This window comes from Mustela putorius, unplaced genomic scaffold, assembly GCF_011764305.1.
Source record: "Mustela putorius furo isolate JIRA1106 unplaced genomic scaffold, ASM1176430v1.1 tig00003914_pilon_pilon_pilon, whole genome shotgun sequence".
Taxonomy (NCBI): domain Eukaryota; kingdom Metazoa; phylum Chordata; class Mammalia; order Carnivora; family Mustelidae; genus Mustela; species Mustela putorius.
In genome coordinates, this window is record NW_025422061.1 from 2,193,140 (window position 1) to 2,215,943 (window position 22,804).

The 22,804-nt window shown below is 42.5% G+C and overlaps 1 pseudogene; it reads left to right on the forward strand.

Moving 5' to 3' along the window:
- Positions 1–6,927: 6,927 nt before the first annotated feature.
- LOC101686188 lies at positions 6,928–7,886 on the forward strand (annotated as a pseudogene).
- Positions 7,887–22,804: the final 14,918 nt, after the last annotated feature.

Below are 22,804 nucleotides of genomic sequence, written 5' to 3' on the forward strand. Positions count from 1 at the left end.
TGTTAATTCATCCTAAAGCTGGTAAGATGATTGTTGCCTGTATTTTTCTTCTCCGGGACACCCCTAACACATTTGACTGTCTCTACATGGCCCGTTAGCTCTGAATAATTACAGCAATTCTCTGGAGGCAATTATAAATTAATCATTCTGGAAAAACCTCTCAGAGTGACAAACCATCAGCAAACATAACTGTTATAACTCAGGATCATATTCTAGGATGGTGTGAAAATGTTTTTAAAAGTGTAATGTTTCACAAACACAAATGAAAATCTGTTGTGATAAGTTGTATGTCACACTTTGTCTCTCTCAGGGGTACTACTTGATCATTCTTGTCTTTTATTGTCTTTTTGTCCTTTTCAAAATCTTGAGTCTTTGATTTTTTTTCTTTTTTTAAGATTTTATATATTTATTTTACAGACAGAGATCACAAGCAGGCAGAGAGGAGGGCAGAGAGAGAGGAAGGGAGGCAGGCTCCCCACTGAGCAAAGAGCACAATGCTGGGCTCGATCCTGGGACCCTGGGATCATGACCAGAACTGAAGGCAGAGGCTTTAACCCACTGAGCCAGCCAGGTGCCTCAAGTCTTTAAATTTTTTAGCTTACATTTTCTCATTCTCAAATCTTATATAACTCTATTTTTTTCCTCAATGTAGTTTTTCCAGTTCAGTTAATCTGAAAATACTGACCATATAAATCAAATTTAATTTTTGAAACATTTTTTCCCACTGAAGCTATCTTTCCTTTTATCTTTCAAATAGCTAACTTTTTTTAAAATTTATAATACCTTGAAGAAATGAGAGCATAAACACTGATTCATGTCTAAGTTTCTGACATAAGAGAGCCTGAAATTATTATTAATCCATGTATACCATCTGATAACTTTACTACTTACGTGCTATTACTGAGACACATCAAATTTGATGATCTGAAAGGAAAACCTTGGTTTATTTCTCATTTCAGTTGATTACAATAGATTGTAAAGAGACCAAATCATAGATGCCAATGAATTATGATCTAATCATCTTGTCTTTATTCTGGAACAAAGTTCTTGCCCATAAATCCAGGAATGTAGTCATAGGGAACTCTTCAGACATTGAGCTGATGAGTCATTGGACCTGGATCCCGTGTGTGGATATGGCCATTGCACAGGGCAGGTCAAAGTTACTGCATCAGTGTATGAAACAGATTGCATGTCCTGTTGAAGATGAGCCAGTGTTAACATCTTTATGCTACAGAAGATACAGCTCAAAAGTGTGGCTGTGCATCATCACATCTGCCAGTGGACATCCCAGAGGGCATTAAGCTTGGTGAAGGTAATGATGATCAGGGTGAATGGCACATCCATAAGGAATAGCTCTTTTGCACTACCTCGCAGTGGATTAAGTCCTGTCTGAATGTTCTCTCTGCTCTTTGCTTTCCTTAATCCTTCTTTCAATTGTATTTCCATTGTCATGTGATAATTTCCTTAATGTCTGTTTTTCTGCACCACTGCGGTATAATTTTCATTTGACAGAAATCACCCTTTTTTGTATACAATGTAATAAACATAGCATTGTGCAACACCATTCTGGTCTAGCCACAGAACCCTTCAGTCACCCCAAAAAGTTTCCTCAAAGGCCAAATCGGTCTATTTACACTCTATTTATCCCCATCATCACTGCATGGCATCAGGTGGGAATTCCTTCCATGTCTGCCAACAGGTCAATGGAGGAAAGAAAATAGGTGGGAAAGGAGAGCTAGACAACCACTTACAAAATGCCATATCAGGAACCACAGTAAGATACTCGCATATCTTTTTTCAGTTTTCTTACAACAACTTGGTGGTCAAATACTGTTATTTCTACTTTAAAGATGCAAAGACTGATCTTCAGGACACTTACTCAACAAGGTCCAGTGGTTAACGCCTGGGTACTGGCATTTGAATCCCATGCATTTGAGCCCCAAGTGCCCATTTCTCACCACCACCATTTACTGGTCTCATGTTAAATGAATATTGGTTTAGAGGTGTATCTTCTGGTGATCTGCATACATCCTTGTTTCCTTTACTATAATCTTAATCACAGCTAAAATAAGAAGAAATTCCAGAAATGTATATAACCCATAACACACCCTCTGCCTCCACAGAGAAACTTTCTTTTCACTCCAAGCAGAACGAGACTCTCTCTTCTCCACTGACTATAATTTCTTTGATCTTTAAATGTATCCATATACTCACTGTTCAATTGTTAATCTGTTATGTCCGTATCCACACAAACTGCTTCAAGATACATTCTCCCAGAGGCTTGTATTACTACTATAAGAGCTCTATTATGGCCCCAAATATAATAATGCTAAGAAAGAAATTTCAGGAAGTCTTCAAAGGTCTTTAAGGATTAGGTTCAGCTTCTTAAAACATAAAACCCAAATCAGTGCTATAAACAAGATGGAAGGTTATCACTCTCATGTCAAGGAACCAGGGAGTCAACAGCTAATGCACATCCTTGATCATCAGGTACCCTGGCTCCTCTGAATGTTCCATCACTCTTAGGGTACAGCTCTGACCTTCAAGTTTCCTTCAAGGTCAAATATGTTTGCTAAGTCTCCAGCCATCATGTCTACATTGCACATGAGGAGGGGGAGAAGCAGGGGGAGGGGGAGGAGGAGGAGGAGGAGGAGGAAGATGGGAAAATATCTCTGGCAGCTTTCCCAGCATCTCATTTGTATATTTTTCCTCCCATGTCTATCAGGGAAACTGGAATACACAACTCATGGAGTGCTAGGGACTGTAGATAATACATGGGAGTAGAGGCATTGGAGGCGAAGAAGCTGAGATTTGCATAATTGGAAAGGGACCCTATGTCAGTCTCAGTTACAAGAGTGTCCATCTACACTATGCCAGCATTTTCTGGCACAAGACTGTGGATACCATCTCTTTGTTTTCCAGCTTCACAGATAATGAAGCCTCTGTGTCTCTGGGAATCATCCCACCTGGACTTCAAGACAGTTCCTATGACATTCCACACTTCTCATACCATTCTCCCAGGGAGAGAATATAGCAGAGCAGTGCTTAGAAGAGGGGAACTCCCCCAAAGATCCCTCAAGCACAAGCTCCCCTCTTCCCTTGGGTCAGGCTTTCTCTCCATCTAACACTAAACAAAATGCTTCCCAAAATGCTGGAACATAAAAATGAAGCCACTGCCATGATCTCATCTTACTCCTACTCCAACATCTAGAGCTACTCAAAGATCATTGAATAGAAACACAGAGGAGAGAAATAGTTGCTCAAAGGTGTCATTGTCCATGATGGTTTCTAACACCAGCTTTTATTCACTTGAACTGCAGCTCATGAGCTGACATATGCACCACTTCATGCTTGCTGATTGTCCACCAGAAGGCTCAGGCCATCCCTTCCATGTGACAAAAGGACCAGGCAGCTGAGACCACATTGTAGTAGTCAGAAAAAAATTCAGCTATTACTCTGTGGCAGTCACTGTCTTGGGTGCCTTATAAATCAATCAATCAATCAATCAATCAATCAATCAAGAGGTGTTCTCTCCTGTTTGTTGGCATGGGAACATGTTCTGCTGACTCCCAAGAGGAATTCTTAGTAATAAAAATATATGGCAGTAAGACATACATCTATACATGTGCCTTTATCTATGGGTTCTATGTCATGAACTGAATGATACACATCACAGGTTTTTTCAATAGGTTCAAAATCTCCCTAGCCTAATAGTAAGTGTGGTGTGAGTCCTGTAATTGACATATCCCATGGCAGCTGCTAAGACAGAGATATGGGGCAGTGGTGAGAAGCAGCACCAGGGATTCAGTGTGAGAAGAATACAACTGTACTCCTGCCACATAATTGTCTAAAGAGATGGTTGTTCTGTTTTCAGGTAACTGGAACACTTAAAGGTATGTCTGCTCTTAAGAACTGAGTCTTAGAAAGACAACTCCATTGGGAATGTGAGTAATGGGTTGGATAAGAGGGGTCCAGATGTTGGTTCTGGGCAAAGATGGCAGAGGCGGGGAAACTGATAGCGTGTGTTCTGACATTATTTAGTGAAGCTGATAGGATGTCACCAATGAAATATGGTCAATGAGGGCTGTCATCAGAAATAATCTGAACACTCTGAGTCAGGGTAACTGATGCAGAGGCATCCAGGAATGGGAAGGAAGGTGCTGGACTGAAGTTGGAGGAAAAACCAACAGGGTAAATTTGAGATGCTCCAGTGAACAGTGTCCAAAAGTGAAGAAGTGACAGCTAGAGACGCACATCTGGAAGGACTTTGCTTGAGTGTGACTGTGGCAGATGCGGAAATCGCTGTTTATCCAGGGAAGTAGGGCAGTGCCCCGGGAACACCTTTATCTGCATGATAGGAAGGGGTAAGGAGATCAAAGGAGTTCAGAGGCTGGATCCAAAGCAGTCCCAAGTGTGAGGCCCCAAAGGCATCTGATGTCAAGCAAGAAGGGTCAGGTTGGGCTGGTGTCCAGCTCTGCAGTCAACCAGCTGGAGGTGTGTGTGTGTGTGTGTGCGTGCACATGTGCACCCATGCACACCCGATACACTGACCTGGAAATTACAGTGTCTCCTCTTCAATCCCTCACCCCTTTCTCTCAGGTGACATTACTCTCCTGTTTCTGTCGTTCTTTTCTGTCTCAGGGATCTGCATGAATGCTATTCATTTTTAAAAAGAAAAGTGATTTTTTTGAGTTATATTCTGTTTGTTTTCTGTTTACTGTTATTTTTGTAGGTTTCTTTGATTACATATATTGATTTATTCTGTTGATTAATTTTTCTTATTAATATATAATTTATTATTTGTTTCAGGGGTATAGGTATGTGACTCATCAGTCTAGCAAAGTGACTTATTTATTTATTTTTTATAAAAATATGATGTATTATTAGCCACAGGGGTACAGGTCTGTGAATCGCCAGGTTTACACACTTCACAGCACTCACCATAGCACATACCCTCCCCAATGTCCATAACCCACCACCCTCTCCCTATCCCCCACCCCCTGGCCTCCCTCAGTTTGTTTTGTGAGATTAAGAGCTAGCAAAGTGATTTTTAAAGGTAAAATACTACATAGAATAATGGTTAAGAGCAAGAGCTTAGCCTTCACCCTTGGCTTTACCATATGCTTCTATGTAAGTATTCTATAGCAGGACAGTCATCTTCTCCAAGCCACTCTGCCAACAGCAAAATGGAGGCAAAAACTTCTCCTTTACTGGGCCATGAAAGCACCAAGTGATTATAGCATCTGGCTCATAGAGAGTTTCATGATTTGCATTCCTTATTTAATGTGAGTGCCATACCTACCCTCTGTCATGCCTGGTTCCTTTAACCTTATATAGCTTTCCTACTATCCCTGCAACATTTCCCATTCTTATCCAGTATAGATGCTGGATGAGAAGAAACTTTGGAATCAGAAACCTAAGAAAGGGAAATAGTGTGATTGCTTTTCATCTTGAAAGGTGGACAAGCCTGATTTTGTCCCACCCAGCTCACTGAATCAAAAATGTGTCCTGAGCTCCCTTTGGAGATAAAATAACTTTATTCTCTAAGAGTAACCCAAGGCATAGTTTCCATATTACAGAAGTGTAATAACTGGATGTTCCACAAGAGTATTGGAAAGTGTATGTAGTGTTGAAACAACAGAGGGAGAAAGGTCATTTGCACTTAGGTATCCATTGCAACCCCAGAGTTGGGACTGTTTTCAAGTAACACTAGGGTTCTTAAGAATGCAAGACTTGGAGGGAAGGGCAGCCCTTATTTATTACAGCAGCACTTAAGAGATCTCCATGAATTTTATAGTTTATGCATAAAGCAGCAAATAAGGAGCTAAGGATGAAGGATGAATCCTTCTCAGTCTTCTCATGCACTATATCATTGATGTCATAAACTTGAGGGTTTGCAGTCCTGGGAAGAGTGTAGGACCTGGGGCTGATGGACCTCAGTGGAAGAGACCCATGAATCAGCAAGTGGTAACCCAGTTGTTTTCTAAAAGCTACAGAGTCCAAAAATCAAATCATGTGTGTTTTGTGATTATAAAAGGAAAGAGCTGCTTCACAACAAAGTTGTGCAGGAAACCTAAATGTCCATCGAAGTGTCCCATATATTAGCTCTAGAGGCAGTATGATCCTTCAAAAAAAGCTCCAAGGATTCTTACACATCCTGGATCTTTCTCCTAGTGCTCAAACCCCTATGCTCTGGGATCTTATTAGGTGCCACGACCAAGTCAACAGCCAAAGTGACTTAGCTCCTTGACTGCAGGGTCTCAGAAGATCTTGGTCTGTACTTTTTTTTTTTTTTTTTTACTGCAAGGTGCATGATAGAGCTGCCTGAATGTGAACAGCCCTGGGAGAGAGATCAGCATGTGCAGGAAACCAGAGAGCACCTCTTTATGCTGACAGAGCCAGGTATAAACCTTAGCAGGTGAGTCGAGTGTGCTCCTATCCTGCTTGATGCCATTTCTCACTTCCCTCCTATCACCACTTCCAAAAGGCAAAGCGAAAAAACTAAAGAAAGTGGTCAACTCCCTGTCAGTGAGTTTGCAGAGAGAAGTCAAACATTTTAATGGTGATGGGGGATGTAGCAGACTTTGACCAAACCAGAAGAATTTTTTTATTTATTTTTGATACATTTTCACAAACATCATACCGCTCTATCATCCCCAGAACTTAACAAGTATTTTCTTCCCACTTCACAGATGCAAAAATTAAATTTCATAAAGAAAGATGGCATAGAGCAGGAAGCAGAGCAAACACATGGGCAGCTGCTCTGCCTCCTGGTTCTGACTTCCCCACACCTCAGGGTCTCCACAGAGGTAAGACAGGATGCAACTCTGTAGGAAAGCTCAGTCACAGCCATTAGGAAGGCAACTAATTCCTATTCTCAGGTTTCATTCACTTTGACTCATCACAGTCTCCAGAGAATGCCTCCGCATGAGAGGTGACAACCAGAGCTTCTTGGAGGATCTCCCTAAGGATTTCACCCTTCTAGGTGTTTCTGACAGGCCATGACTGGAGCTCCCCCTCTTTGTGGTCCTCCTGGTGTCCTACATTCTGGCCATGTTGGAAAACATTGCTATCACCCTGGTGTCCCGGCTGGATCCCCAGCTCCACAGCCCCATGTACATCTTTCTCAGATACTTCTCCTTCCTGGATCTCTGCTATACCACCACCACAGTCCCACAGATGCTGGTTAACATGGGCAGCTCCAGGAAGACCATCAGCTATGGTGGCTGCATGGCGCAGTACTCCATTTTCCACTGGCTGGGATGCACTGAGTGCATCGTCTTGGCCTCCATGGCCCTGGACCGCTATGTGGCCATCTGTGAATGCCCTCTGGTATGCCATTATTATGCATAGCCCTCTCTGCCAGCAGCTAGTGGCTGTGGCCTGGCTCAGCAGCTTTGGAAACTCCCTTCATTCAGGTGGTGCTGACAGTGCAGTTGCCTTTCTGTGGGCAGCAGGTGCTGAACAATTTCTTCTGTGAGGTGCCAGCCATGATCAAGCTGTCGTGTGCAGACACCACCGTGAATGATGCTACACTGGCTGTGTTGGTGGCCTTCTTTGTGCTGGTGCCCCTAGCCCTCATCCTTCTCTCCTATGGCTTCATCGCCCATGCAGTGCTCAAGATCCAGTCCTCCAGGGGAAGGCGCAAAGCCTTTGGGACCTGTTCCTCCCACCTGGTGGTGGTCTCTCTCTTCTACCTGCCTGCCATCTACATGTACCTGCAGCCCCCTTCCAGCTACTCCCAAGAGCAGGGCAAGTTTATCTCTCTCTTCTATTCCATAATCACCCCCACCCTCAACCCCTTCATCTACACCCTGAGGAATAAGGATGTGAAGGGAGCTCTGAGGAGACTCCTGTCAAGGACCTGGAGGTTCTGCAGGAGATGAGGCTCTGAGACATGACAGTCCCTGTTGGTGACAGAGCCTGGGCAAGCGTCTTGTGTGCTGAAGGAGTTGACACCCAAGGAGTGTTTTGAGAGATTTGAAAGCCCCCCCCAAGTCCCTGTCCCAACATTTCACCTTCTGTGTGGTCATAGTGCTTAAAACCCCACCCCTCCCAATAGTCTTTGTTCTCAGAAGCCATTTGTTTTTAGGAGTCGTTTAAACAGAATTGGTGTTCAATAAGTTACTTGTCAAATTATTTTCATTTCTAGTTTCCTAATTCTTGCTCCTTTTCATCTTCCTATTTATTCTTATTTTTCTCCCCTTTGTCTCTTTCAAATCTTCCCTCTTCCATTTTCATTACTCCTAAGGATACATTATGTGAAACTGAATCATGATCTGATATGATAATAAATTTGTTTGTCTCCACATATTTTTTGTGTTTTTTTCTTTATTTTTATATAAATTCAATTAATTAACATATAATGCATTATTGCTTTCTGAGGTAGAGGTTAGTGATTCATCCATCGTATATAACATCCAGGGCTCATTACATCACATGCCCTCCTTAATATCCATCACCCAGTTCCCCCATCCCTAAGCCCCCTCCCCTCCAGCACCCCTCAGTTTGTTCCCTATGGTTAAGGGTCTCTTATGGTTTGTGTCCCTCTCTGATTTTGTCTTTTTTTTTTCTCTTTTCCCCTATGATCTTTTAATTCTTAAATTCAACATATGAGTGAGATCATATGATAATTGTCTTTCTCTGATTGACTTTTTCGCTTAGCACACTACCCTCTAGTTCCATCCATGTTGTTGCAAATGGAAAGATTTCATATTTTTCTGGTGACTGAGTAATAGTATATATATACATACATACATATATATACTACCTCTTTATCTATTCATCTGTCGATGGACATCTGGATTCTTCCCATAGTTTGGCTATTGTGAGCATTGCTGCCATAGACATTGGAGTGCAGGTACCTCTTCAGATCAGTACATTTGTATCTTTGGGGTAAATATTCAGTAATGCTAGGTCTTGAGAAATGTCTTGAGAAATGTCCAGACTATTTTCCAGAGTGGCTGCTCCCGCTTGCATTCCCACCAACAGTGCAGGAGGGTTCCCCTTTCTGTTGTTTCCTAAGTGGTTAATTTTAGCCATACTGACTGAGGTAAGATTGTCTCCATATTTTTAAATTCCATAAATTTTATGTGACTTTTTTAAAATTCTAAAAGTGAAGATTACTTTTCTCTTCCTGTAACTTTAGATGATGCTTCCGCCTACCCAAAGTCTGTTTTCTCATATAGGAAGTTCCCCTCAATGGCCAGAAATAAGCATATTTATTATGGATGCATAAGACTCTATATTAGATTTATGGGTATAAACCAAAATAGCATAATACCTAAACAAACAATGTCTAGTTGAGAATAGAAGATATAAATACAGTCAAATTTAAGGACACTATAAGTTTAAATAATAAGTGCAAAGTCATCGTGACAGCCAACATTTGTAGAAGGCTTTGAAGATGCAGGTACTAGATTAAGTGTATGTATGTATGATATCTTGTTTAAAATATCCCCAGGAGGTAATTTTTTCCATTGTCCATATTTCCATATTTCCAATTTCCATATTTGTCCATTGTCATGTAAGAATTTGGTTATTGGAGTGGTAACGTGTTCATGGTTGTTCCAGTAACTGTTGGAACTGAGACCAGTACTAACGTCCATACTGACCGCCTCCTTTAGTAGAACACAGCCACAATACTAGGACTCTGTATTTGCATTTTTGTCAAAGTTTTCCTGGCAAAGTGATACTTTTAGAAAAGTACCTGAAAAGTACACACCTTATTATGTTTTCTTCATGAGTATTTCTCAGCTTTTTCCACAAAGTGTTCAGAAAAGCAGAGGACAGTGAATTTCAGAAACCTTACCAGTGCATCAAAGCACACAAAGTATTTTAAATATTTTGTTTTGTATTTAGTTATATTTAACTTATTCATTTTTATCCTGCTGTCATACATATCCCAGATACTAACATAACCTGGCAGAGAAAATAAATATAATAATAATAACAACAACAACAACAACAACAAAACAACCATATAATTAGGACAAAAGGAAAATTGAAGAAGTTTTCTTGATAGTAAAGGCAAAAAGAAAATAAATATTGCAAAGCTATAGCATTTGATTTAAGAAATGTAGAAGAATCATGACTCTTCCCATTTTCACAACCACAAAGAAATTTTCCCCTGGGTTGCCCTCCCCAGGCAATAACTAAGACCTTTAGAACTACTTTAGTGACATGCATAATGATGCATAAGAACTTTCTCTCCTGACTTTTCCTAATGGCACAGGTCCAGGACACAATTCAATGAGAGCAATCTGTCATGGATGCAAAAATGTCAGTCCACACATACAGCTATGTATGGATGTGACCTAATTTTAGAACACATTTGAGAGGACTGAAGACTATATTTCTCAAAACAGGTGTGCTAGCTTAAAGATGATCTCAAAGTACTTCTTATTAAAACGAGGTAAAAGTGATATTTTAGACCTTCCAAGGCAAGATCAAAGGAAATCTGGTAGTGTGCAGTTAACACAGTCTGTCTGGGTCTGTAGTTACCAGGTAGAAAGCTTAACTGCTGTTAGGTAGCCGTGCTGGGAAGACTGTGGGCAGACATTATCACCTTCCATCCTTCCTCTGTCAGGCTTCCAACCAATTCTACCACACCTGAGTGGGGCTCTCTGAGCCCCTCCTGCCCACTAGTTCAATACCACACTGTGACCTCAGTAGACACAGCATAGAATCAAAGAACTTTACAGCTGAGCTCTGCCCAAATTCCCAATGTGCAAAATGGTGAGTTATCCCAAGCTACTGAGTTTGGGGATAGTTTGGCATGCATCTGGAACACCAGAGACCCCAGAATATTCTACATCAGAGTTACATAAAAGCACAAGGTAAACATGATGAATTTTCCAGAAGCATCAATGTTATTTGATGCTTGAGAAGATATTTAAATAATTGAACTGATAATTAAATGAAAGCATGCTTCCATTATAATAAACTGAGAGAATAGATAGAAAAAATGTAGGTAAATTTTTATCATAAAAACCTAAGTTTCAAATACTTTGTGTGCTTTGATGCACTCTTCTATATTATGGTAAGGTTTCTGAAATTCACTGTCCTCTGCTTTTTTGAATACTTTGTGGAAAAATCTGAGAAATACTCATGAAGAAAACAGGATAAAGTGAGTGCTTTCCAGGTACTTTTCTAAAAGTATCACTTTGCTATGAAAACTTTGGAAATCTATTGCTCTGTACTGTGAATATAATGAGATTTTTTTTTGAGGGGGTGAGTCAAATTAATTTTTATATGCTCCATGATGAATCGCCACCAGTGTAAAAAAAAATCACATATGAAACAAAATTTCAGTTGATAAATGGAAAGGAATGATTGAAAAATCTTTATGAACCTCGTGCACACAATATATGGCTAGCTAAAATTATCTATCACATAGTATTTAGATAGAAAAAGTCTCCTGCCAGTTTATTAAATGCAAAGGCTACCAGACAATCACTTAGCTGCAGGAGCTATGGGAGGCTTCAGACAGACTATGCACAGCTTCGTGTTGCCCATAGGGCTAGTGGTACAAGGCTGAAACGTGCTAGCTTCACATCCACAGTGGATTGTCTTCACACCTGGACTGAACCCCACAGGTGCTGCATTTCCACCCATAGTAACTTAGACTTTGTGCAACAATGACAACAGAAAGCCATTTTTATTCTTTAAGAAGAATAGACTCAATTACATTTGGCAAATTCTATCCCTGCCTTAGATGTTTAAAATCGTGTTTCCAACTCAAGAAATTGAGCAGTGCCTGATAAATATTTATCACACTGAAGTTAGCCAGAAAGCCCTGAATTCCTTGGCCAAAGGTTAAGAGAGAGCTAAAATTGACATTACCTTAAAGACATTTCTAGGATATTTAAAATGTTATTGTTTTTTTAAATAATGTCAAAAAGAAAAAAAAGGAAAACATTTAATAATACTTAAAATAATTATACTGTTCTATTTTCCATTTGTGAAAATTCCTAATTCTATTAATTAGTCATTGTCCAGCTTCATCCACACCATACTCCTTGTCACTGAGCTCAAGCCACAAAAAAATGAGAGTAAGCAGAAAAAGGTTTCCAGCAGTAGAGGGCACTGTTTCAGCAAGGCTTTTACAAAAGCCTAGAATCTTCCCCTTTTTTTAAAATTACTTTTACAAGAAAGGTAGCATTCCTTGAATGACTTAACTACTTCCCTGCACCACTTACTGCTTTTAGCTAAAAAATCTTTTAAATTGTTTCTTGTGATGATTAGATGCATGATCACTAGAGATGAAGTGATAAGTGGTTGAAACTCCAGCCAAGATCTTTACGTCATTTATTGGATGCTCTAGTCAAAAATGGTCCTGTATCCACCTTCTCAAGGTGTCCAACCTGAGTAGATAGCTCTTCAAGTCAACAAAAAGAAAGCCAATATCTTCCTCATGAAAACCTGATAATAGGGGCGCCTGGGTGGCTCAGTGGGTTAAGCCACTGCCTTCGGCTCAGGTCATGATCCCAGGGTCCTGGGATCAAGTCCTACATCGGGCTCTCTGCTGGGCAGGGAGCCTGCTTCTTCCTCTCTCTCTTTCAGCCTGCCTCTCTACCTACTTGTGATCTCTGTCTGTCAAATAAATAAATAAAATCTTAAAAAAAAAAAAAAGAAAGAAAAAAGAAAACCTGATAATAATACTCTAAAAAATTCACTGACACCCACAAAGGATCTGCCTTCAGTCAATAAAGGTTTCTTACATAGTAAATACAAGTTTGTAAAACTGTCAGGTAGCTGACTTACCAGACTGTCTTGTTATAGAGTCTTTTGTCATTGGGAGATGTATGGAAAAAAGAATGACATTTACTCTAGACTTTCTTGGCACCTCTTTCTGATGTTAATTATTTAGCAGAAAAAAAAAAAAGTTCTAATTATGTCATTCCCAGTTCATGATAAAAAACAAAATCAAGTATGCCAACTTTTTTCTTGAAGAATTACTGCTATCTTTCATGTTTCCCTCATTAACAATTGTCAGATTTTTTTAAGGTTTATTTATTTATTCCAAAGAGAGAGAGAGAATGTGAGGAGAGTCAGAGGGAGAAGGAGAGAGAGTCCAAAGCAGACACCACTCAGAGCATAGAGCCTGATACAGGGCTTGATCCCACAACCATGAGCTCATGAACTGAACACTGTGTGAGCCACCCAGGCACCCTAATCATCAGATGCTTTTTTAAAATCAGTAAAGTACACAAATTTGATCATATCTTTCTTTTTCTCTATTTATCCTTTATTGAAATATAATAACATAGTATTATGTTCGTTTAAGTTGTACAATATAGTGATTCAACAATTCTATACATTTCTTAGTGTTCATCATGACAAGGGTCTTCTTTTCTTCTTTTTTTTTTTTTCTTTTTAAATTTCTTTTCAGCGTAACAGTATTCATTGTTTTTGTACCACACCCAGTGCTCCATGCAATTCGTGCCCTCTCCAATAACCACTACCTGCTTCCCCCAACCTCCCACCCCACCCCTTAAAAACCCTCAGATTGTTTTTCAGAGTCCAGAGTCTCTCATGGTTCACCTCCCCTTCCAATTTCCCCCAACTCCATTCTCCTCCCCATCTCCTCTTGTCCTCTATGCTATTTGATATGCTCCACAAATAAGTGAAACCATATGATAATTGACTCTCTCTGCTTGACTGATTTCACTCAGCATAATCTCTTCCAGTCCCATCCATGTTGCTACAAAAGTTGGGTATTCATCCTTTCTGATGGAGGCACAATACTCCATAGTGTATATAGACCACATCTTCCTTATCCATGTGTCCATTGAAGGGAATCTTGGTTCTTTCCACAGTTTGGAGACCATGGCCATTGCTGCTATAAACATTGGGGTACAGATGTCCCTTCTTTTCACTACATCTGTATCTTTGGGGTAAATACCCAGTCGTGCAATGGCAGGGTCATAGGGAAGCTCTATTTTTAATTTCTTGAGGAATCTCCACACTGTTTTCCAAAGTGGCTGCACAAACTTGCTTTCCCACCAACAGTGGAAGAGGGTTTCCCTTTATCCACATCCTCTCCAACACACGTTGTTTCCTGTCTTGCTAATTTTAGCCATTCTAACTGGTGTAAGGTGGTATCTCAATGTGGTTTTAATTTGAATCTCCCTGATGGCTAGTGATGATGAACCTTTTTTCATGTGTCTGATAGCAATTTATAAGTCTTCGTTGGAGAAGTGTCTGTTCATATTTTCTGCCCATTTTTTGAAAAGATTGTCTGTTTTGGGTGTGTTGAGTTTGAGGAGTTCTTGATAGATCCTGGATATCAACCTTTTGTCTGTACTGTCATTTGCAAATATCTTCTCCCATTTCGTGGGTTGCCTCTTTGTTTTCTTGACTGTTTCCTTTGCTCTGCAGAAGCTTTTGATCTTGATGAAGTCCCAAAAGTTCATCTTAGCTTTTGTTTCCTTTGCCTTTGGAGACATATCTTGAAAGAAGTTGCTGTGGCTCATATCAAAGAGGTTACTGCCTATGTTCTCCTCTAGGATTCTGATGAATTCTTGTCTCATGTTGAGGCCGTTCATCCATTTTGAGTTTATCTTTGTGTGCGGTGTAAAAGAAGGGTTGAGTTTCATTCTTCTACATATAGCTGTCCCGTTTTCCCAGCACCATTTATTGAAGAGACTATCTTTTCCACTGTATATTTTTTCCTCTTTTGTCGAAGATTATTTGACTATAGAGTAGAGGGTCCATATCTGGGCTCTCTACTCTGTTTCACTGGTCTGTGTGTCTGTTTTTAATGGCAAATGTCTTCTTAATCCCCTTCACCTTCTTCACCCATCCTCCCACCCCACCCCCCTCTGGTAACCATCAGTTTGGTCTCCATATTTAAGGTCTGTTTCTTGGTTTGTCTCTCTCTTTTTCTCCACTTGCTTACTTGTTTTGTTTCTTAAATTCTACATACGAGTGCCTTTCTCTGACTAAATGATTTCTCTTAGCCTACTACCCTCTGGGTCCATTCCTGTTGTTACTAATTGATCTTATTCTTGGTCACAGCTGATATTAATTTAATAAGATATTATTGCAGCTTTATTTACTAGCCAAGATATGGAAGCAGCCCAAATGTCCACAAAGAGATGAATGGACAAAGAAGTGATATATATTCATCATCTTCTTCCTTTTAACCTCCCATCCCCACAATAGACAAAGCCTTCCTTGAAAAACTAAAATTAACTGTCAGGATTCCTCCTAGTTGCCTATTTCCTTACTCCCACCTTCTGAAACCTCACTTAATCATCTCTTGACAGGTTCACACTTGATTCTCAAATGTATTTTTTATACCTGCGCCCTATACTATCACAGTGCCAGCTATAAAGCTATTCTTTTGACAGCAAGTTGACCCCTCTGTACTCCTCTTTCTGATGCGAAGTTGGGACTTGAGCAAAAATGATTTTGCCTGTCAGCTGCTTCCTGTAAATACATCCTGTGGGAAGTTCCTCAGTCAGTCTGCCAGGCTGGAAAGGAGAGAAGATGTTCTCCGTCTGGCTTCCCTTTGTCCTTCGATGCTTCTACAGTGAGGTTTCCTCTCCCTGCCAGTAGCAGCTGACTCCACTTGCACACCTGCAGGACCAGCACTTCACACCACCAGCAGCCCAGCAGCACTCTCCTGGGACCCTCCTCCAAACACCCACATTCTCATAAAGCCCACTACCTGTTTGCTGAAGTCATTCCCCCCATAAAACTTCTGAGTTGTCTTTCTTTTCAGAGACCCAACCTCTAATTCCCCACAATCTTTATGTTAAATTCCTTCAGTTGAAACAAGTGGTCTAGTTTCTGTCACATGGCTATGTTCTGACTGATACACCTGTTTATTATTTAGATGCTGATATCACTTCTCTAGATTACCAAAAGGTATGACTGGTACCTAACAACCCCTTAATTAGAATATACAGCATTTTAGGGAGCAGAAAGATGCTTAATGAAAGTGAGTTCACAGTCCTAGAGACATTCTTGTCCTCCAGGAATCAATGCTAATAATTCCTAAAATGAGGCTTATGTGTCTATTAAGGTAATTCTCAATACAACTAAACAACAAATCATTAAGTGGAAAGCAGATACCTTTTGCTCATTCATGGTCACAGAATGAACTTTTCTATCCTGGGAGGTTGTGTTCCAGAGACTCCACTCCAAACTAAGTCCCCTAATTTCCTGAGCATGTTGCCCACTAGAAGGGAAACTGAAATTGAGTCTTTAACCCATTACCTTATTTCTGACATTTACCCCTCAAAGATAATGAGAAGAGAAACAGATGAAAATAGACCTTATTGCATTCTTGGCAGCACTCCGAATGCAATAGCTGTCCTTTTAAATCTCAAAGTATTGAACTGATACAGACATAATTATTAATTGCATTTTTGCACAAAAAGGAAAATGGAGTGACTTGTGCATGGTAACAAGGTGAGTTAAGTGCTTGGGGCCCTGCATGCTTGCTGATCAATCATCCACCTCCAGTTAGGTGTCCAACAATCCAATCCAGTATAGACACAAGCTGTCGAGTTACCACAGAGCCCACAGGTGGAAGGGTCTCAGTCCCATGGAACCACAAGTTCAAGGGTCCACCAATAATTTGGAAGGATTAAGCTATCAATTCTGGGTTTCCCACAGAACATCCTTCAAGTTCAATGAATAGTGGAACTCACTGAAAAGTGCCATGCTTGTAAGGACCATTTTTTTATAAAGGATACAACTCAGAAGCAGCCGAGTGGGAGAGATGCACAGGGCAAGGTCAGCTTTAGGGTGGGGGACACAGAGCTTCTATGCCCTGTCCCTTCCCAGCTCATCAGTGTGTAGAGCTCTGCCAAACCTTGGTGCCCAGAGTTCATACGGGGGATTTATTACACAGGCATGGTTGATTAACTCATTGACAATGTGACTGGTCCAGTCTCTGGCCCCTGGCCCCTCCTCAGAGGTGGGAACAATGGAGCTGAACGTCCTAAACCCATGCTTGGTTTTTCTGGAGGGCCAGCCCCCTGGAAACTGAAAAACCTACCATAACTTACATTAGCATTAGTCCAGGTCTGACTAAAACAGGCTTTTTATGAACAACAAAAGATACTCTTATCAGTCAGGAAATCTGAAGTTTTTGACATTGTATGTCAAACACTAGGGACAAAGATCGAATATATGCATTTTTTTCTTACACCACAGACACCACCAATAATTTGGAAGGATTAAGCTATCAATTCTGGGTTTCCCACAGAACATCCTTCAAGTTCAATGAATAGTGGAACTCACTGAAAAGTGCCATGCTTGTAAGGACCATTTTTTTATAAAGGATACAACTCAGAAGCAGCCGAGTGGGAGAGATGCACAGGGCAAGGTCAGCTTTAGGGTGGGGGACACAGAGCTTCTATGCCCTGTCCCTTCCCAGCTCATCAGTGTGTAGAGTTCTGCCAAACCAGAACTCTCAATTTATCCATCACAATAACTTGAAATAAAGAGAACCAGAAAGCATGAGAGGGGGCAAATCCATCCACTGGGGAAGTGAAGAGTGTCCCTGTGGGACCCAAGCTTTATGAGCCTGAAGTGTGAGAGCTGCAGTTGCAGGGGGACATAGGGAAGAGACAGACCTCCATCCCTGCACATCCAATCATGAGGCTCCCATAGTGGCACATCACCATGCTCCTGCTGAGGAAAGGCTCAACACCTCAGCTGAAGGGCTTGTAGTAAATCCCAGGAGCTCAAAGGTCTCCAAGAAATCAGTCCCTTTGAGACAAGAGTTCCCCCTGTAGGTAGAGGTTCATAGTGGTCTCTGGTTCCACTCCAGCAATCCAGAAGACTGGAGGGCCTTGGTTTCTTCCATCCTGATGCTCAGCTCCCAGTGGGCACAGACTTAAAGGAAATCCGTGATCCACATGTTCTCCAGAGGTCCTGGCTGGCCTGCAGTCACCAATGCTCCCCTCAAACTCAGCTTGCTTACCCTTCATGGCTGCTTCATTGCTCCAATTAAAGGTGAATGAGGTTTTTGGAGAGGGAGGCTGAAGATACACAGTGGGGCTTTCACCTTCCAGGACTCCACCAAGCTCTGTATACCAGACTTGAGAGGCACCACCCTCTCCACTCTCCAGATTGCAATGTTTAATTAAGTAGCATTTCTTTAAAAAAAAAAAAAAGAAAAAGAAAAGATACAAACCACTCTGTGCTGTTCCCAGTTCTTACCAGTGTCCTTCACTTGCTGGAAATGTAAGTCATGAACATAGCATAAGCTGCAAACATTTTCTGGGAGATACCAGGACTTAAAGAGGCCCATGGTGGGAGGAGGAGGAGCCAGCCCTGTTCAGAAAGGCAATGTGGCATTCCTCCAGCACCAAGCTAAGAAGCGGTGTTTTAAACATGAGCTTTATGTGGAAGGACAACAGAACAAGCTACCACCACCGCTGCTTGTATTAGAGTAAGAGGATGGAAATTCCAGCCACGTGGGACCCGCTCTCAGAACAGGCACTGGATGTCTGTCATGGCCTGTTGCAGTCTGGGAAAATGCCCCATGTCTGAGCAGAACACTGCCCTAACTTAATGCAAACCCCTGGTCTCCTTCATCTCTACCTACTCGTCCTACACTGATGACAATTCTACTTCCAGTTACCCAGGAAATTGGTCAACTTCTCTTTGGTTTCACTGGTCTATTTGCACCAATATCACCAGGGCATTGTTTTTTTTCCTCGTTTTCTTAAGACAGAATTAGTATATAGCATCCATTGTATAACTTTAGGTATACCACATCACATAATCATTTGACATATGTATATATTTCAAAATGATTACAATAAGATTAGTTAACGTTCCAGCACCACACAGAGTTAGTTTTTTGTTTTTTGTTTTTTTTCCCTTGGGATGAGCACTTTTAACTCTACTCATCTCAGGACTTTCAAAGATGCAGTCCAGTCTTGGGAACTATAGTCACCATGCTGACCATTACGACCCCATTGTTTACAATCTCTCTCTGGAGGCTTGAACCTGTGATCATGAGGTTTTAGAGGCTGTGGCATTATGGAAGGTATAACATCTGGTAAGGAAAATCTCCTAGGCTTCTTATTCTCCTTTAAAACAATGTCTACCAGGGCACCTGGGTGGCTCAGTGGGTTAAGCCTCTGCCTTCAGCTCAGGTCATGATCTCAGGGTCCTGGGATTGAGCCCCACATCGGGCTCTCTGCTCAGCGGGGAGCCTGCTTCCCCCCTCTCTCTGCCTCTGCTCTGCCTACTTCTAATCTCTCTCTGTCAAATAAATAAGATCTTAAAAAAAAAAAAAACAGTGTCTACCATGTATTGTATGGATCATTGGGTGTGGTGCATAAATAATGAATCTTGGAACACTGAAAAATTAAGTTAAATTTTAAAAAAAGTATGTCTATCTAAATTATACAAACAGTATACATACAAACAGTATATATATATTTCATATATATATATATATATATATATATATATATATGAGAACATCAGGCTGTGCACCATATGTATACACAATGTTTGTCAATCAGTCCTCAATAAAGCTGTGGGGAGAGTGTCCCCATCTTCTTCTCTCACCATGCCATTTACCACCTTTGATTAGTTTTCTTTCCAATTGTTCTTAATGTTTGTTCCTCCCCACAGAATGTTCTGTGATGGTAGAGGCTTATTGTTTTGCCTTTAGAGCAGTGCCCTGCATGTACAAACTCTTGTCACCTGAACAAATGAATGAAGAGTTTGGCTGGTCAGGTTCCAGTGGCAAAGATCAAAGACACATTGCTGACTAGGGCTCAGTTCATAGCTTCCTCATTTATGAAACATGCTGGTGATGACAGCCGCCTCACAGAATAATCCTGATTTATGCTGGCAATGATAGCCAACTACGGGCTGAGACTGATTCATGCTGGTAACGATAGTCACCCACAGTCTAATCCTGATTCATGATGGTGATGATAGTCACCTACAGGCTAATCCTGATTCATGCTGGTGATGATGGCCACCTTACAGACTAATCCTGATTCATGCTGACAATGATAGCCACTTCACAGGAAAATCCTGCTTCCTGCCGTTGATGATAGCCATCTCACAAGTTAATCCTGGTTCCTGTACTTAACACAGTACTTCCATGTTGTATATGAAACAAGAAGAAAAGGAAGTAAATATGAAACCCATGGAAACAGAAATTAGGAAAGAAGCCAGTTATTGAACACCTCCTATATTATTGTTCAAGACTGGAGCTTTGCAAACATCTTTAAAAAATTACTAAAAATAGGAGATCCTGCTTCGACAGACCTCCCGAGCCTGGTGTCGTTCCTCTGCGCGTTCCGGGTTCGCGACACTCGCCATCCCGCTCAGCCCCTAGTGGGGGTCTCCGGCTGGCCTGGCGACGCGCCCCACAACTGGTGCCCCATGTGAGGAGTCTCTTCCGCTGACGGGCCAATTGGTCAACGGGTGAGTGTACCCCCATAAGTTATGGGGCAGTCCTCTTCTAAAAACGACCCCCCTGTTGAACCAAAGAGGTTCTACCCCTCGCTAGACCCCTTTGACGCGGCTCCTTGGCCCCCGGACCTCCAACCCGGATCTCTGGCTGAGGGCCCCCCTGCGCGCCCCCCTTCTACTAACCCCTTTATCCAACCTTCAGCGCCTACCCCTCCGCCTCCATACTGCCCTCCTCCTTCGGAACACCACACCCCCGAACCCCCGGGTTGCTCTCTTTACCCTGTTAATGTGAACCCCGGGGGCAATCGACCTGCCCCCTGGTACCCATGGGAACCCAGGGACCTCAAGGAACTTAAGAAGGCAGTTCTGGAGGATGGGCCTAATGCCCCCTGGACGGAAACCATCCTCTGTGGACTTGCATATTCTTCCTGTACGGCGGCAGACTGGCGCTCGCTGGCCAGGGCCGTACTTCCGGGCGCCCTGTATATAAAGTGGACTGCCCTATACAAGGAGGAATGTCAACAAATTGCAGAAAGGAATGCCCGTGCCAATCCTGCCATCCTGATCACCATGGGAATGCTTACTGGAACGGATGGCCAATATGCCTCCGGTATTCAGCAGGCTGCCATTCCTCCCCCATACCAAGATCAGGTGCGAGCCGCGGGGCTCGCCGCCTGGAATAAACTCGAAGAAGGGCCTTCTGAGTCGCCCATCGCGGGGCTACATCCAAAGGCTAATGAGGACCTTCCCTCATTTATCGACCGGGTGGAAAAATCCATCAAAAAGAAACTCCCCCCGGGGGACCTTAGGGACCATTTTCTAAAAATGGCAGTGTGAGAAGGTATGACCCGTGACCATAGAATGGCCTGTGCGGGCTTAAAAGAAAGGTCAATGGACCACTGGGTTATTGCAACCAAAGACATTGGCTCTACATCGCATCAAGCGAGAGCTATGGCCGCTGCCCTCAAGGAGCACCAGCAGGAGAGCCTTGAGACCCTCGTTTGCGCCATTCAGCAAACATCCCTGCAGTCCCGCCCCACGGACTCACCTCGTTTATGCTTTGGTTGTGGACAAGAGGGGCATTTCAAGAGAAACTGCCCACAGGGCCGTAAGCCCGTCCAGCCTCAATCTTATGTCCTGCCACGGACCCCATGCCCTAAATGTAAAAAGGGGTTCCACTGGGCAAAGGACTGCAAATCCAGATTCGATATCCAGGGCAAGCCTTTAAACTCCAGTCGGGGCAATCCCCAGCCCCGTTAAATAAGGGGAAGGCACCTGTTCGAGTGCATTGGACCGTCCCGCTGGTCCCGGGCCTCCACCCCAAGATGCGCCTCACAATCGGAGACAAATCTTTTAAGTGCCTCATTGACACAGGAGCTGAACGTACCATCCTCCGACAGGAGGAGGTCCCCCCTTCATGGGAACTTGTTCCTGGCCCCCCCTTAGTGGGGGTTGGAGGCCAAGCTGGCTCCCATGAGACTGCCAACTTAATGTGCTGGGTCGATCCAGACGGCAACAGAGGACAAATTTGTCCCTTGGTAGCCTCTGGGCTCACCGCCAACCTCCTTGGTCAAGACATTCTAGGAGCCACAGAGGCCTTCATTACTACTGATCATAAGGCCTTTTTTGATGATATACTGGATGAGGAGGAATACCAGCAACAATTCCGGGAGGGAAGGAGTGCCCATTCCAACTACCGAGATGACCCCTACCTGGAGAGTATAAGGCAAAGACACCAGTCCCCCCAATCCTAAAGGCCACTGCCCTGCCTCAGGTCCCCAAAATTAATTGGAAAGAGGGTCCTCCCATTTGGGTAGAGCAGTGGCCTCTCCCTTCTCACAAATTGCAGCAACTCCACCTTCTGGTACAACAACAGCTTGACCTTGGGCATATCCGCCCATCTCTTAGCCCCTGGAATTCCCCCATTTTTGTCATCAAAAAGTCTAACAACTCATGGAGGTTGTTACAGGACTTACGACTAGTGAACAACAGGATGATCCCCTTCGGGACCCCTCAAAGGGGGCTCCCATGGATCCCTGCTATTCCATCTAACCATTTAATTACCACCATTGATATTAAGGATTGTTTCTTCTCCATTCCCCTTCATCCCGACGACACAGAAAAATTCACCTTTTCCCTGCCCGCTCCTAACTTCTCCGGGCCCGACCCCCTCCTCACAGCAGGCAGAGGATTTGGATGTGTGTTCCCACCCTCTGAAAAGAAGCCCATATGGGTGCCTGCCAGGGACCTTAAGTACCTCCCAGAGGCGAAGGAGATTGCTAACTCTGACCCAGAGGGCCTACCGCCCTCTGAGGAGCTTCCCCTTATTGATTCATAGGCCCACCAATCAGGATGTCTTGGGTGGCACCGCTTCTTCTTCTGCTGGCTCATGGAC